The sequence below is a fragment of the Dermacentor albipictus genome, chromosome 1, assembly GCF_038994185.2.
Source record: "Dermacentor albipictus isolate Rhodes 1998 colony chromosome 1, USDA_Dalb.pri_finalv2, whole genome shotgun sequence".
Taxonomy (NCBI): Eukaryota; Metazoa; Arthropoda; class Arachnida; order Ixodida; family Ixodidae; genus Dermacentor; species Dermacentor albipictus.
Genome location: NC_091821.1, coordinates 167309544 through 167327558, shown reverse-complemented (window position 1 = coordinate 167327558; position 18015 = coordinate 167309544). Strand labels below are relative to the sequence as shown.

Below are 18015 nucleotides of genomic sequence, written 5' to 3'. Positions count from 1 at the left end.
AAAGCACATGCTCGAATATGAGGCGGCAGTCTGGGATCCACACACCCATGCAAACATAAGCAAACTTGAAAATGTTCAGCGGGAGACCGCTTGGTATATTTTAAATTCATACAGTTGGAAAACGTTGCAAATCATGTGAGTCAACGAACTGATTTGCCAGAGCTCCATTATGTGTTTTTATCTGCAAAAGAGTACGCATTTGGGCTGGTTGGTTCATGATTACGAGCAATAAAAACAGCGCTAAATGACGGGACGAGTGAAGGGACACAGACAACTGTGTCCCTTCACTTGACTTTGTCCCTTCACTCGTCCCGTCGTTTCGCGCTGTTTTTATTGCTCGTAGTGGTTTTATCCTTATCGACATGTGTAGAAAAGCCAGTCACCTAGGTCGGGGCGAATTCTCGAGTGCTTGATGCTTTTCTCGAATGATGACGCCTTGTCGATGCTTCTTCGAGTGCTTTAAACGATTTTTTTTCTCTTTTTTTTCCTATTGAATTATCGAACTATGCTATTGTGTTGAGAGCCGTGCCTGACATGTCAATCGCATTTCTCAGTTTGCACTGTTCAGATCTGTCTGTATAGGTTGTATTCTGTTGTCATTCATATGGCACTGTATCGCATTCTGTAAAACCCACTCCTGCTTAAGGCCTAGAATACAGGCTCGCAGTACTAAAGAATAAATAAATAAATAAATAAATAAATAAATAAATAAATAAATAAATAAATAAATAAATAAATAAATAAATAAGAAAACACCCTTAAGGGCTGGAAATTTTCTTAGTGTGCATAGTAACATTTTCCAAGTGCAGAATGCATGCTTAATGTCGTTATTTAAACTTTTGGTGGTCCTGAAGAATATGTCGCCTTGCGTTGCTTAACCTGTGGAGATCTTAATATAGGAAGAAATATGTAACACATTTCAAACGCTTTCTTGTAGCAGTGAAACCATTCATTATCGCAGTAGCAAATAAATTCTGAAATATGCGTTCACAAATTATGTGACATGCTAAGGCATAGTGCAATTCGCTACTTGTTTCTGCTTAATGCGCGCTACGTTCTCTAATAGAGCGAGTTCAATAATGTGCCATACGTTCTCGCATAAGTAGTGAAACATAATCGAATTCAGAGTTTCTAGTATTCTAAGATAACCACTCCAAACAAATGCGGATGCTGCAAAACTTTGCAAGGTTGGTGGAAGGAATGTGGAAAATGGAACATAACGCAGAAAAGCATTTATTCTCTCAACTCATTTTTATTTTGAACGAAGTTGTTACATGTTAAATGGCGCGGCACTCGGGTTCATAGGTTTTCATTCGTTCTTTGTGGCACTGCGCGGGTTCGCTGGCGGCTACAGCGCAGGCTGGGCACAGCGTGCGCTGTGCGCGTACATGTACTGTGCTTGACAACCCACACGTTAAAGCAAAAGCTTAGAGAGCCAAAATTCACTTGCAGTATTACGGAACACAGGTGCTAAAACTTATAACGAAGTGAAGCTGAATAAAACAATAAAAATTTATTTTTACATGTCGCAATATCGTCGTACATCTGCGCTACCCTTGTCGCTTGATTATGTACAGTATAGCTTCTATAACGGTAGTGTATTGCGGAATTGAGAAAGCTACTAGACTGGCGTATTTTATTTCACGTTTCCGCCCATTTTATTCGCTCAAATTCTAACCCGGTACGTTGCAATGGTTCTTCAGGGAGTGCGATGAAATGGCTATATCGATGTGTACAAGAGGAGTCACCTATGCCATCGTTGTATGTTGCTGCACAACTACTTGGGAAATACAGCACATCAGCAATAACGCACGGGCATAACGAATAGAGGATGTAGTCTTTCTTTCTTACCACTTAATTGTCAGCAACAACTCCAGTAGAAAACCTGACAGTCAAGTCTGTCTCTGGCAAATAATCCCTGCGTGGCTGGCATCTTCAAATTAACCGAGAACTGGGGCATGATTTGTTTAGGCTTAAGGGCTAGCGCGACAAACCGAGCCGAGCTCGGGCGGGCCAACACATGACACTTTCGGGCTCCGGCCCAGCCGATCTAGAAAAAAATAGCCCGTGCAGTGCTCTAGCGCGGATACCATAGGAATACTTCTCGGCTATTTGGCATCGTGCCTGTGTGCTAGAATCTTTGCGAATATGCTTTGACGCTTATAGAAGGTGAGTGCTCAGGGTTATTTCAGGCGCGAAGAGACTGCATTCTCCGTTTGTATAAAGAAGGCTACAAGCAGCCGAAATCAGAAGTGCTGGCGATATAAGAAAAGCCTGGATGATGATACCATCTGCACTAGCTTATTCATTGTTTAATGCAAACATTATCCTTGCTCGAACGACGACGCAGCAATATGATCGTTGCCTCTGTAGGGTGACCACAGCCTCGGTTGGGCAGTTCTGGGGCAGCAGCGTATTCATTTGGGCTGGTTGGTGTGCGACACAGGACGAAGGAAAGAGGCACAGGACAGAGCGCTGATTTACAGTCTAATGCTTCGTTTAATAAGTATTAACAAATTAGTTATATTTGTTTAATTAATAAAAATAAATAATAACTATAATACTATTAATAAAGCCTTGTGTTGTAAGTCAGCGCTCTATCCTGTGCCTCTTCGTCCTGTGTTGCGCTATTAAAAAAATATGATGCGTGTATAGTTTTGGGTGATTGCCTCGTGGACAGTGCGCCGGCTGCAAGTAACTGCGCAGCGACGGGCCATCGGGGTCGGGCAACCTACCAAAAAATAAGCAAATGGCACAGCGACAGCGCGTTGGGCGAGTACCAAAAATTGCGCAGGCAGCCACATAAGTGGCGCCGTCTGTTTTGCATGCCATAAATCAACTGCCATGGCCTGCTATGCCGTGCGATGCAATGCGCGCATGCCGTAAAAACGTGAATTGCTTTTTATTGATCGAGTGTGTCGCCGAGAAGTGTTACGGTCGCTTACAGATGTTTGAGATGTTCTTAGAGCAAAGCATTCACACTCCAGGCACCGTACGACAAAAAAAAAAAAAGCGCGATTATACTTTGGCAAACAGTGGTCCGTATACCGCAAAGCACCTGTTGCTCGTGTTTGACGCTGCCTTTGCTCCAAGTAGCACAAACTCTTGTTATCGCCCACCAATGGGCCATGTCTTGAGCTTTCTAAAATCCCCGAAAAGAGTACTATCCTTTGTAACAGTATGTGACTATACAGTGTGATCAAATTGTAACAATATTTGCGAAACTCGTAAGTAAATAATTATAACCACTTATAGTTTTATGTCGGCTGACTTCAAGGGGTGGCACCCGGAAATATTTATGCACACGTCCAATGGAGACATTGCGTTTTCGCAATGTCGGTATGTTTCATCATCAGGGAAGTTGAGCTTTGTTAAGGTTATTCAGCAAGGGCGTACTTACCGGTGCGAGAGGGGTGGTCATGATTCCAATTTGATATTGCTCATATTGTTGAAAGTTGTTGAAAGTTGATATTGCGCAAAGGGGACCATGACCAAATTTTTTCGAGATTAAATTATGTATGGTATGTTAAACCACGCGGTCCACACAGCAAGCTGGCAAACTTTGAGCAGATTTGTTGCGGTAGAAAATTTGTAATTTACCTATTTTTGTGTCACAGTTGAGCCGTACAGCAGTCTGGCAACGCTGAGTGGTGACGAAATGAAACGCACCCCCGAAAACGGCTTCCTCAAAACTACAGAAGCCGATCTCAGAGGCCACGCTTTTGTACATTGTAAGCACCGGAAGCGATTGCAGGAGCTGGAAATACATGATGGCCGCCATGTGATTTTTCGTCTATAATTGGCGTCTTGGTGGTTTGCTGCGGCTTTTTATTGCACGAGGGAAGGAACTGAGGGCACAGTTCAAGCATAGAGAAACAAATTCAACAAGCGGGGACACTCGGCAAAAACTAGCAACGTGAAATACGTCACGCTAGTATTAGTAAGCTGCCGCGAGCATTTAAAAAAAAAAAGAATGTGAAGTGAAGTTAGACGTTCTTTTATTTCACAGCAAAGCTGTTAAGGGATACTTTCCCCACTGTCGTGTCCACGAGTAGAAAAAGATCCCGAAGATAGTGCAATGCCGGGCCGACGCGCGGCAGAGGTGAAGCAGGCGTTAAGCACTCCCCAAACGTGGGCCGATGCCGAAGATAGTAAAATGCCGGGCCGACCCGCGGCGGAGGTGCTGTTCGCCATTAAGGGGCCCACGTTCACAGCTTCAGTGGTCATCCTTTTTTACAGAGTGGAAGAGCATTGATTTTTTTATACGCAAAACTAAAAGGTTTTGCGTATAAATGAACCTATACTTTGCGACTTATTTTACTTGAGTCACCTATCGACAGGCCAATGACACGCTAGACGCGCTAGATGCTTGCGTCATGCGCCAGACTCGCCACTGAAGCGAGCGAGGCCGGCTGCACATGTGAGCGTTCTCCTGTTTGGCGACCCGTCCGTCTTTTTTGGATGTAGCCTGGTTTGTTGTGCTCCCGGCGTACTCTTGCGTTCCTTCTGCACTTCGACACAGCACCACTGCACTATTGGACTTCGGCAAAGTGAGAAATCTTGTTTGACAGTCTGGGGACGCATATCAAGCAATTTAGTTACAGCACGGATCTGAGACTTGTGGCGCAGTCAACGGAAACCAGCTCGACCGACCTGGATCAGTTGATTTGAGTTAATGAATCGTACTGAGATATGTTTGCTTCGCTTTCTTTGGGCCACAACATTACTGTAGCTGTTTTGGGTAGTTTTCTCGGCAAGCTCGCCGCACCCGGCCTTGTGACGCAGTTAGCGAAAAGCAGATCGGCCGTGTGACGCAGTTAGTTTCGCGTGTACTCAATCTTACGAGGACAATTTCATGACGCTTTCTCTGACCGCTAACGTTATTGTAATTAATTCCGTTACTTTTTGGAATGCTTTTGAGCCACGCCCACAGCACCAGGGTTTGTGACGCATTTAGCGAAGAGCAGCTCGGCCGTCTGTGACGCAGCTAGTTTCTCGTGTACAGGGCCAAGTAAGTGACGCATTTTGTGGGCTTCCCAACAAAATATACTTTTTTTCGGTACTCACGACCTTCTTTCGGTACTCACGTTTGTCGAAAACAGGACGAGCGATTGTCAGGAGTGATAACACGGGAGTGTGTTGCTTGCGCTGGCACAACGCGCAAGGGGTGACGCCGAGGAGCTCGAAAAGCAGGAAATTCTAACTCGAAAATTCCGTCTTCTGAACGACTGAAAACAGGCTTTGATCCCATACATTTGTCTTGAGTGCGTCTAGAAGGTATTTTGCGAGTGTCTAGCATGGTCTGGCTGAGAGCCTGTGTTGTGGCCACTTCTGTGTACGTAGTGTACACCATCCAGACGGCTGATGCCAAGTTGTCTGGAAACTCGCGCTAGCCCGTGTATTTGTGCTCTTAAAGTACATGAAATAATTTCCGGGAATGAGGGAATGCTTGGAAATCAGATGTTTTCTGCATATTTTGGGGCATATTGTTTGGAGTGAGGGGTATTTTCTACGCCATCTGGGTAACAGGGAATCGCTTTTGTTTGTAATGCCGCTCATTCACCACTTTAGCACGTTTCGCCTCGACGCGCAGTTTTCCTGTAAGGTCTAAATACGAAAATGACACATGCTTGTAATTTACTTTTTTTCAGCTGATGCCGTCCAGTGGAGCTTCGTACGGCAACTACTGCTGCGTACCTATTGCCACAAATTTGTATGAATGCACAAAAAGACCGGAACAGACATTTATATGGAGCATAATAAACATTTCCTCATTCCACAAGGCGTCTTGCGTCTACTTTACGAAATATACGCTGCACAGATTCGGTGGAGACTTGTAAAGATCTTTCGCTATAATTTTTACTAAATAATGCAACGATTTCCCACAGACCGCGCGCGGTGGAGCAGTAGAAACGAAATAAATAAATAAATAAATAAATAAATAAATAAATAAATAAATAAATAAATAAATAAATAAATAAATAAATATTGCCGCGTCGATCAGCGCAGCCGGCGTAACGCGTTCCAGCTAGCATTCAAAACGCGCGCGCCCAAAACCGAAGCCTGAAGTCAGTGGCGTAGCTAGGTTGTCTGGCACCCGGGGCCCATAGGTCTTCTAGCTGCAGTGGGGTATAAGTCTTCTAGAACTAGCTGCAGTGGGGTATGACACGGGGCTTGCAATTTAGTGTTGCATCTTGTTAAACCATCAGTGCTTCTCCTCGTCCTACATTCTTTGCCGTCCTTTGTCTCCTTTTGCAATGTTTAGCGAGACAGAACTAGCTACTTTTCATTGAACTCCCTTTTTTTCTGGACTTTCTTTCTATCTTGATTGAGGTGGCGAATTAGGCGAATTGGCACATATTTGAAAAGCCGGCAGTACAAAAAAGAAAAAGAAAAGTAGGAGGTGGCGGACGGAGACGACAAGGACGAGCGCTGAACTTGCAACTCTGGAACTTCTAAGGTTGAAAGTTCAGCGCTCGTCCTTGTCTCGTCTCCACCCGTGTCTTTCTTGCGCTGCCGCCTTTTCTTTCCTATCTCTCTGTAACGGGAGTTTCATAATAGCCGATGCACGCCTTCTAGCTCTTAGCTAGGCACGATCAAGTGACCACGAGGTTTTCATTTTTTTTTGCTTGTCATTGCTCCTTGTTATGCAAATATAGAAATTATTATAACAAGGTGCTGGTTAATGTAAACCACAAGCTCACTTGAATATTTGTATTGTGTATGTTCATTTTACGCATAGGATGTTCACAAGTCCCTGCCCCCGCCGGCTACACCCGGCGGGGGGGGGGGGGGGAGGTGATGGAAGACCTATGCGCCCCGGCTGCCAGACAACCTAGCTACGCCACTGCCCTGCCCCTCTCCGAGAAGCATTTTTCTGCCGTTTATATTTTCTTGAAGTAGAGTTATTGCCACAGCAGTCATAGTATATTGCCTGAATTGCTCCAGTGTGTAAAAAATAATGAATGATATTGTTAATTAGCGAAACAAGTTGCATGGTTGCTGTTTCTGCCAGTAAAAAGGGCCGAATTCGCCGTGACTTCACGTATAGGCATCATCAGGCTAACACAGCACGTTGTCACGACGGCTAGCCAACCTCTGATGCGATACGGACGCTTGTGAATGGATGGTGGTTTCTCAAATGTAAGAACGTTAGTAATACTCCAGCTTTACAATACAGTAAGTCTTACAATCTCTGCGGCAGAACTGAATTAAAGAAACGCATCGATTAGTGGCACTTTGACACTGTCGGACGTCTGATGCACAGGGGACATCCATTGACAATTATTTCCTTCTGAAGCCAGCGTGTTCGTGGACTGATTGAATTAGTTGGCCGCTTACGTGCAAGTGTTACATAAATTGCTTTCGTTAGTTTTGCAAATAACTTATTCCAAAATTACTGTCATTGAGATAATATCATGCAAAGCCAATGAACTGGCACCAAGGACAACATAGGGGAAATTACTCGTACTTACGAATAGAACCAAAGAAAAGATAAATAAATGGAAATAAAAATGGATGACAAAACAAACGGCCGAAGGTGGGGAACGGTGGGTCTTCGCATTGCGCGTGCGATGCTCTTACCGATTGAGCTACCGCGGCGCTGTTTTTACATCCACTTTCTGGGGTATTTATGTTTTAGTACTACAACTAACTTTACGTATGAGCCAGCGCCACCCCTCACAAACCGTGGTGGTGGATGTGGAACATCCTTTCTGCCGCAGGCGTCACGAGTACGTGATCTTTTTAGACGAAGACAACTGGTGAATAAGCCCACATATGGTACCTGAGGGCATCAGTGATGCCCTTTTTCTAGAACGGCTCCGCGGTTACTCATTTGCTAAGAGCATCGCACGCGTGATGCGAAGACGTGGGACAGTTCCCCGGCGGCAGCAAGTTGTTTTTGCATCCATTTTCATTTTCATTAATTTATCACTTGTTTAGTTCAATTAGTAAGTACAAGTAATTTCCATTATGTTGTCCTTGGTGTCTTTGTTGGCTTCTCATGATATGATAAATAAACATTTTCCATTTCTTCTCGTTCATGTCATTGAGATGAGGTTTTTATATATGAATTTTGTCTTTCTTAGAGGTCCCGGTAGACACATCCTGCAGAATTGAGATGTCGTTTTTTTTTTACAGCGCAGCTGTATATGGGTAGGGTTTCATGCATTTTTGTTCTCCGTGAACAAAAACTATCAGCATCAATGGCTCATACCCCGGGAAGCATTCATGCTCCCGTAAGCAAGCAAAAAATGCAATAGCTCATACTGGTAAAGTAGAGGCTACAAGCACTCAGTAAAGTGAAGTGAACAGTGCTTAAATTCTTTCTAATCACCCATATAACATACAGAACAGCATGTCGAAATCTGTCATCATCAATGGATCATACCCCCGTGAGCAATAGCTCATACCCACGCGAGCAATGACTCATACCCCCGTAAGCAAGCAAAAAATGCAATGACTCATAAATCTCATGCTCTGGCATGCCCTGTGTTACAGGATTTTAACTAAGAAGAAGACTGGACGAAGGCCATAACAGGCCCGAGACAAGTCGTCCAGCTCCTGGCTGTCCAGAGGGCCCGTGAACAAGCGGGGAGGCATGGCCTCCCTGTTCCGACATAGGACTAGCCAACGGCTGGGTAGAGACCTACCTAGCAGGCCCCCTACCTAGCTCCTCAGGACCCCAACACAGTCATTTACTACTACTGCTCATAGTCCCGTAAGGGGGTCATGGCTACTCTCTTTGCGTGAATTAGCTGCGATGACACTACCCCTGTGGTTGTTGTTTGTGATTTCAATGTGGATGTGTCGATACCGAAAAGGGAGCGGTTTACGCGTTCCGTATTGCAGACATATCTCTTGCGATGCCACACCGATCCGGCCCAACCGACCACCCAGTGGCGTACATGCATGGATTTGTCATTATCAAAGAATGTCATCGCAGTTGCGAGTGAAATAATGACCACCCGCTAAGACAGTAAATGAGTTGGTATCTTTGTTCAAAAATCTGTGTCACCTCCATGTTGTATGCTAAACAGCTTCGCTGATCAACCACTTCAAAGAGTGGAATGGCTCATGATTTTTTATGATTGTTGTGCTGCATTTAACATAATTTTAGACATTCACATTTTTGGTAAATCTGTCAAAATATTATTTAAATAAACAAATCTGCTGCTAGCAGTCAGCAGATTAAACTTTACTTTCATGCAGCCTAACTAATCGAAATTAATTCAGTGGATGCAGAACAAAACGACTTCTCCATTTTCACGTATTTACGTAGATATAAGCTCCTGAGGTAAAGTTTCCATTTAACACTACATTCGCCGTCGAGATTCCGTGTCATTTTGGAAGCGCCTTAGAGGACCGCGGTACGAATTCCTGGGGAGAAGTTACATTTCCTCTTGGAAGTTTTGAAGGTAACACGATAATGATACCAATAAAAAATTCACGAAAGCACTTAGCAGCTATCGCTACAGCTATGCGTGACGTATTCAGGTAATGAATTCCGAACAGTCGATTGTGACCGGCTATAGGCAGCTTGACGCTGCAGAACCACCCAAAAACATTGAGGGGGATCGCTTCAGTTCAACAGTGATGCAGACCCCATTAAAATATAGTGCCATCAAATACATCTACAGTTTACCGCACGAAACGGTTAGGATTTTTCATTCCTGAATCTCATGACGAATGACTACCTAGATCAGGTTTGAGCTTTAACCATGCTCTAGCTGACTCATGCTTATCTAAACAGTGCAAGAATGGCGCCATATTTTGAAATAACACGGGTTTTAAGGCTTCTCTATAAAACCGCTCTTTCAAAAATCATTTTTATCTGCACAAAATGCTACAGAAATTCTGAGAATTGTCTACTGATGCGTAAGCTTGCATTAAACCACTATGTATTAAACGTAGAATTGGTATGAATGGGATTCTATGCGAAATCAAACACTCAATCTCATTAAGTGGTGGAACTGAGTGGTGAAATTGGAGCCTAAGCACTACCACATCGCGTTTTTGCCAACTGCATCTACCAATAAGTTATTATCATCATTTTTATACTGTTATTGTATCATATGACTAAGTTGAGACGATGGCGACGGGACCAGTTTGTTTTTTATTCGTTCTAAGGCTACCAATATTCTACAGTTACACAATTATAACATTTAAATGTCTTAACTTGACTAATTACGAACTTATTTCCCAGTTACAAGGCGTTATGGGACAGACCCTGTTTCTCCGGGGTCATCCTCATGTAAACAAGATGGAGTTTTGGAGGAGAAACGCCTTTCGGGTTGATGTGTACAGATGATTTGGTCTTTTTGCGCATAGTCACGCATTAAAAGTCAGCTCAAAAACTGCCAAACAGCACGGCAACAAGACTGAGTTGAATCGTCTACAGGCTCATTTATTAATGAACTGGGACAAACAATGCAAGCAAGAATAGGCAAAACCACTGGAAAAAACCCCTACGGGACAAGCAAATCCCAGATTGTTGGTGACAAAGTAGGATGAAGTTATTTACAAAGGGATATAAAATATAAGCAAAATTAAATCCTACAGACCCTTTAGAATCGCTTTAAGAACGCAATACACTTTAAGAACGCAAGCCACAATATTGAACTTTCAAGGAGGGGCAGAAAAGAATGATATATTGGGAGAACTACGGAACGGATTTAGAATAGGCAGGTGCGTAGATGATATGCTAATTTTAATCAAACACTCTATTGAAGTTGCCGGAGCATTGAAGAGGTCTTAGCTTTCCTGCATAGCAGTGGTGCGTATACACAACGCAAACACGGAAATAACATGGAACATTCTTAGAGGCGAAGGTTTGCGTGACGCAACATGGTGTTACTAAAGGAAATACCTGATAAAGCAGAGATAGCATCGGGAGGGCTAACTGGCGGTGAGACAACTGGCAACCCAAAAGGATTGCGGCCACATTGCCGGCCAGTGCGATGGCTCTTTTAAACGCACGAGATGGGGATGCAAAGAAGGCATGAAGCAGGTAAGTTATGTTAAAAACGCTCATGTAAACAAGACGGAGTTTTGGAGGAGAAACGCCTTTCGGGTTTGATGTGTACAGATGATATTGGTCTGTTTGCGCATAGTGGGAAAGTTTTTCAGCTTCAGGCAGGTATTTGAGGAATATTTAACAATAATAATATTTGGGGTTTTACGTGCCAAAACCACTTTCTGATTATGAGGCACGCCGTAGTGGAGGACTCCGGAAATTTAGACCACCTGGGGTTCTTTAACGTGCACCTAAATCTAAGCACACGGGTGTTTTCGCAATTCGCCCCCATCGAAATGCGGCCGCTGTGGCCGGGATTCGATCCCGCGACCTCGTGCTCAGCAGCCCAACACCATAGCCACTGAGCAGAGGAATATTTAAGTTTGTACAAATCAAACTTCAGAGGGTTTAATGATACCTCTTGCCAGGCGATCAGAATACAGAAAAACGAAATACTGAGGTTTCAAGGATACAAATACTAGAAGTACGGACTAAAAAAGGAAAAGTATTACGAGCAAATAGATGAACTCAAGTATAGCAAGCAAAAGGCAAGAGAAACGCATAGTGCAATGCGCGAGGAAAGCAGTCATGGTTCCTCGACTTCCGTATAGAAACTCAGTGCTGTGTTAAGTTCCAAAGTTCAGTTTGGTCTAGAGAATAATGAAAAGGTTTTTAAAAGACTACCTTTACGTATGTACGAAGAAACACTAACGTATTAACTTCGGCAGAGAAACTGGCATTAAAGTGAGAGATGAAATAGCATACTGGATAGGTAGGCTGGAAAGCAAGCTATCTATTGATTCATATCAAACAGCAAGATACCTGACCCAAAGAGAAAACGTTTATGAAAATACAAAGGACAGCACACTGTTATTTGAAGCCGGACTAGGATAACCGAGAACGCGGCGGTATGGAAGAAATTATGCCCATGACGACTATTTATGCGTAGCGCGTTGAAATTGAGCAGCAATTATTGAGCATGTATTGCCAGCGCGTCGATGTATTTATTCAGAGGTAAATGAGTACGTAATCGCGCTGCCCGAGACATTTGGATTTAAGGATTTAGGTGGGAGAATCCATCAGTGAGACTAGCAAGAGAGTGCTGTAGCACTCGTGGCGCAAACGTAGGGAACACAGTAAATAAAATGAAGTTATTTTTAACAGTAATACACTTATGTAATATTTGATGGTTTATTTAAGGAAGCTATGCATCTCAAGGGCCGGTAACTAACACAGCAGAAGGCTAAAAATAACTAGCTTGGTGGCACCAGCCATGCACCCTGTTTCAGAGGGTATATGCTCGCAACATCCGTCCAGCCCATTCATTCGTCCATTCCGCCATCCACCCATCCATCCATCTGTGACTATGGCGTGAAGCAGCCGAAGCAGGGGCACTGGCACGACCGCCCACGCAGCATGTCAGGTTTGTAAGAGACTCCTCGAACTGACATCACTTTGGCTACAGAGCACGCAGCACGTTAAAGCCTCTCAACCACCTCTCCGATCCAGGGCTCACGCGAGTAGGGACGTGAGACGTTCGAGAGGGAGCAGGCAGGCGCTGAGGCAGCAGCCACGGTTGCCGTCGCGGCTGTCGCCAAGGCCGGCAAGTTTTCCAGCTTCGAGAATAAGTTCCTGCCGCGTTTCAGCCAGGCCACGACCTGGCACCACGCTTTGCGGCTGCGTTTCGGCAGGAAGCCCCGGGGTGCGCTCCCGAAAGAACCGCCGAGTGCGCGGTTTGTGAACGGACGCCCTTGTCTCTGTGCGAGAGGGGCTAAAGACACCCTCTTTTTCCGGGTGATGTGTGGCTGCCGTTCTCATTGTTTCTTCTTGTCTAGGCGGGCAGGCGTTGTCTGAGGCTGGTGGCGTCCTACTTGGCAGCGAGCAATACTCCCTCACTCGGTGGCGGCTCAGGACGGCCGGCCCGAAGTAGAAAGTCCCGTCACGGGGGAGGAGAACTGCTGCTGATGAGATGTTTGCGGCAGAGTAGCACCACAGGGTGGCTTGCATGCGCCACATGAGCTGCAGGGAACGGCACCTTGGGAAAGAATGCACGGCTCGGTGTCCTTCGCTGATGTCACTGCGCAACTGCATATTTCTGGCGCTGTACGCGCTTGTGGCTGTTTTCGGCCTACGAGTAACCCTTCCGCTAATTAGGTTGTGAGCGCTATGTTAGTCACCGATGCCGACCAAAGATATATAGCAACGCTTTGAACGTTGGAAAGAAGCGACACAGTTTTCGCCTGCATGTCTCAGTGAGGAGTAAGGTGTTTTTTTTTTTCGTTCGAGTAGTAGCTTTAAGAAAGTTTAATATTGTGGCTCGTTTCGAGGTAGAAGAGCCGAAACAAAATGTTGGTTCAGACGAACGCCAGCGAGTTAAGCGAGATATCACCATGCCTCCGCCGCCTCGCCCTAGCAGGTTCGCACAGGTAGCCTTTGCACGGATGGATAGGGTTGATTGAAGCGCAAATCGAAAATGTGCACAATATTCACGTGCCTCTGATTTGTACGTCAGCTGTTCGTCATCAAAGACCCAGCGAGAGAATTGTAAAACATCTGAAGTTTGAATCAAGACCGTAATATTGCTAGTACCACGTAGCACTAAGCTACGACAAGGAACAGTGTCAGTTAGGCTTTATGCCACCAGGCAACATTCGGCGCAATGTACAGAATGACCGCAATAATTAAGGGTAATTAACGGGCCATCTCACAGAAAACCACAGAGCCAGGTCTGCTCTTCCTCTTGTGAAAAGGATGTTTTAGTGGTGAACTACTATTTCCCCATTAAATTACATGTGAAACGCGAAAAGTCTCTTATCAAACAACCGCTGAACATATAATAATAAAATTTGTTGGGTGCAACAGAGAAAACTGAATTATACCGACTGCAGGAAACTGAACTTAGATTTAGGGCCTAGCAAAAAACTTACGAAAATTGCGGTAATTTGGGCAACTTCTAAAGAAATTGAAGCACGAAGTTTACATATCTGTAACTCTGCACCAGACAAAGATATGAGAGTTGTGAAAACCAGATCTGTTAAATCATCTGAAGGGAACAAGTTTATTATATGAGTCTGCAGATTACGTGAAATTGTTGCAAGCAATACAAAGTTTTTGCAAGTCATGTTCACAAATCAGCGGTATATTACAGAGTAGTATGTAATACATCGACTTTTTCCGCTTTAGGTGTCTCAGTCGGTGCAGTTTAGAGAATTGTGAGATATTTTTTTTTTGAGTTATATAGTTGCAAAATTTATATTTGTTTTTTGAAATTTTTCGATTTTCAGGAAGTCTTTTTTAATGTAACGACGAAGTAAATAAACGGTCTACTTCCCGCAGCCGGTATCATAAAACTTTTTCACTTTATATGCAACAAACCTCATCATAATCAATCAGTTCAGTAGATGCCGAGAAAAACGTTTTCTCGGTTATCATGTATTTAGATGGGAGCTCCTGAGGTGAACCTTCCTCTTAAAAGCGACGCAGTAGATCAGCATTAACTTGCGAAAATGCGCAGAGTCATGATTGATAATCAACTAATGGTTTTAGTTCCTAATGGCAGTTTGCGCTTTCCGACGTTGCATCGGCAGTAAGCATTCAAGTTGAAGATTTTGCTTTAATATTGCTTCGCAATATTCTGACACTCAATGAACAATATCACGCCCACGAAGGGGGCGACACCGTGTGAAATTAAGACAAGACAAAACACATCTTTCGCCCGCATTGACTCCTTTAGAAGGCTCATAATTTGCAGAAAGTATTAGCACTTTTAGCCTGTGAATCTCATCACCTGCACCGGTAGCATATTGGGACTTGTGCTGGGAAATCATAACAAGGTGTCTCGTTTATATAACTCCTGCAGTCACATGTGTACGCATTTGTTGCAGGCGAATAGTTTTTGCCAGTTCTTGTTAATAATTCTTTTTAAAAACCACGGACATTGAGCTTCGGTTACATTGAACTCTCTGTGTACTCAACGTCGCTCTATTTCACTTCAACGTGCTTCGTATTGCTATCCACGACCACTTCGTTTAATTTAACAACACTTGCCTACGAGCTACATGGTGCATTGCAGATCGACGGAAAATAAGCGCACAGGAAGACACACACACAACAGCCTAGAAAGACACAGGACAGGCGTCAACTCACATCTCACAGATGTGAGTTAGCGCCTATCCTGTGTCGTTCTCGGCTGTTGTGTGTGTTTTCCTGTGCGCTTATCTTACGTCGATCCACTTCGTTTAAGGCACTGTCAAGTTTGACAGCATGTTCGACGTGTCACATTCAGTCAGCAATGGCCAAAGGATAGCCTTTCCTTTCTTGTTATTCCAGACCGTGTGCATGCATTTGTTTGCATGCTTGCATTTGTTGCATGCATGCATTTGCAACACGTCTGAATCAAGAATAAATCGATGCTTAATCACTCTGTAATGTAGAGAACTCACTAAAAAGAGCACAAAGCATCATCCTTTACTATACATTGACTTAATTTGAGTAGAGTCTGCTGCGCCTTGGAATAAGATTATGCAGCTTTGATATATTTGCTGACAGTCCTTTACAATTTGCGAATAAAAGGGATAAAAAAATTACTCGAAAATGGTATATGTTTTCGCGCATATAAGCAATCCTGTCTCTGTCGTTCGTGATGGATGTTCTAGCAGGAATCTCCATGTTAGTCAACTATTAACAGTGGACGAGCGTTTAATCCTTTCGCCTCCATTAGAAGGCCGATTCCATGTTATGAGGAAAGAGCCCAAACGAACTTAAAGGGATGGCTGAGTTACAAGCTTCTTTCATTACAGAAATGTATTTGGCAAATATATAGTAAACGCACACGCACTCGCATTAGGCGTAGTGCAATGAAATGACGGGGTTTTACTTTCCCTTTCTCTTTTTTTTTTTGCATTTGCTGGTACAAAATTGTATGAACCAGAAGCGCGTTATGTCAATATGATATTGGTGAGAATTAAAGACGCCAGGTAGTATTTCACAAATCACTGCTATATTCGAACCAGGACGTCGTGAATGTGGCATGCGCACAAAATACCGAAGCCAGAAGAACAGTGTCGTGTTCAATGAAAATCATGAAGGCAGCGTTTAAGTAACGGTGCAGCAAGACTGAAAACTGGTCGTGTTCATATGAATTCATGTCTTAAAAACAAGAACAGAGCAAAAACACGGGGGCGCAGAAAAGCGCTGTCCACTTGTTAAGCGCAGAGCTTGTGTTGCTCACTTATTTTCTACGTTTCCGGGTTTTTTGCGCTGTTTTCTTCTCGAGTAAGTAACGGTGCTTCCTTGCTACCAGGGCATCTGAAGTTTGCGCACTGGTTTTCTAGTTACGTGGCTGTTTCCATGAAAATTTATAAATATCTTAATAGTACAACTCTGAGAAAAAATACTAAAAATGAAAACATTCGTTCGAATTTTCGGTTTACAATTTCCTTAAATTCGGCGCATCTTTCGGTTTCTATTGCCATATGGACTGTTCGGCTTCTTTTTTTTTGGGGGGGGGGGTAAAGGGGGGCATTTTTCTAAATAAACTTTCACCGGCTTTTTTCGGTGCATAGGTTTTTCCATCAGGTTTTGAGGTTGTTTTTTTGTTTGGTGAATATCTGATTCATTGATTTTGTTTGACGCTAGAACGGTGCTGTGTGACTACTAATTCTCCTCTTCAACACTGTACTTGCATAGACACTGTAGTTGTATCAGCAAGCACGTTATCATTGAAAACATTTTTAGCTCTCATGTATCGGTTTTCTTTGGTCATTTGTTCTACGACGCCTCCCTCACTCAAACCTCCCCTTGGGGTCTGTAAGGTACTTCGAAATAAATACTCTGAATAACAAGGTTCTCGAGAAGCAGTTTATAACAAGGGTGCAGCGGCATACGGAGATGTGGCAATGAAGGAATTTAAGATAATTAATGCATTTTATATTCGAGCCCAAGTAGAAATGTACTTTATATTTATCATTGCGTGGGTGCAGAGGCGCAACGAATAATACAGAAAAGAAACGTTATAGTTGGATACAATCCCGCGTTACCATGAGTGAACTTGGCCCGTTTGCCCGCCACGCTTGTCTCAGCGCGAAGGTGGAAAGGACTTGTGACAAGAGCCCGAACCTTGACCTCGTCAGGCTCGTTATCGGAGGGAATGATGATGATGATGATGATGATGATGATGATGATAATTTTTTCTGGCACGTACCCAATCAGGGGGTAGGCCAAGAATCAGGCGGCAGCAAGTAGGTTAAGAGAATTTTTATTTGAAGAGGAGCAACGCCAATTAAAAGAAAATACAAAATTTCGCAACAACTAGAATAGTGAGCCAGTGAGTAGTTAGACAAACCGAAGGAAAATTGAGAGGTGAAAATCAAGGAGAGAATAAAGAAAACGTTACTAAAGGAGTTGGCAAACCAGTTCCAATGAAATGAATATATAGTGATCAGGTAAGTTGAATAAAACTACAAAAATATGAAGGTGAACGCTTTGTTTCAAATAAGAAATTGAACATTGCGGAACAAACATCCTTGTTAACCTACTGTGGAGGCCCCAACTGATAATATTACCGGAATGCTTAATCCTAACCCAATCTTGCAGAGTGGAACAGCAAGTAACCTCTTTTTCTGGTGTGAATATCGTCGGCAGGATAAAAAGAAGTGTTCGTAGGCTTGCAGCTGCGCGCCGATCTCCGTATTCTAAATTTGCTTTCACTGACCCTTTTCGGTTAAAACAGAATTCCGCCAGAAAACGCGGCTTGATTGTATCGTTTTTATTTCCACGGGCTTTAACCGAAAATGCTGATACCTAGTTGTAGTCGTTAGAATAGTTTCTGCGGAATAATTCAAACTCGGCGAATATTGTCTGCGTGGTAGAGTTAGTAATTGTGTTAGTAGCTCGGAATTGAGCACTTGATGAATTAAGGAACTTCGGCTAGACGCTGAAGCACATTGCTCTGGTCGTCACAAGCTTGTTTACCGAGAGGTACCGTAGAATGGGGGGGG

At 43.7% G+C, this 18015-nt stretch overlaps 1 protein-coding gene across 1 annotated transcript in view; it reads right to left on the bottom strand.

Moving 5' to 3' along the window:
* The window catches only part of LOC139051861 (synaptopodin-2-like), a 121395-nt gene that overhangs the window by 84897 nt on the left and 18483 nt on the right, over nucleotides 1-18015 (bottom strand). The gene's annotated exons all lie outside the window — the stretch shown is intronic.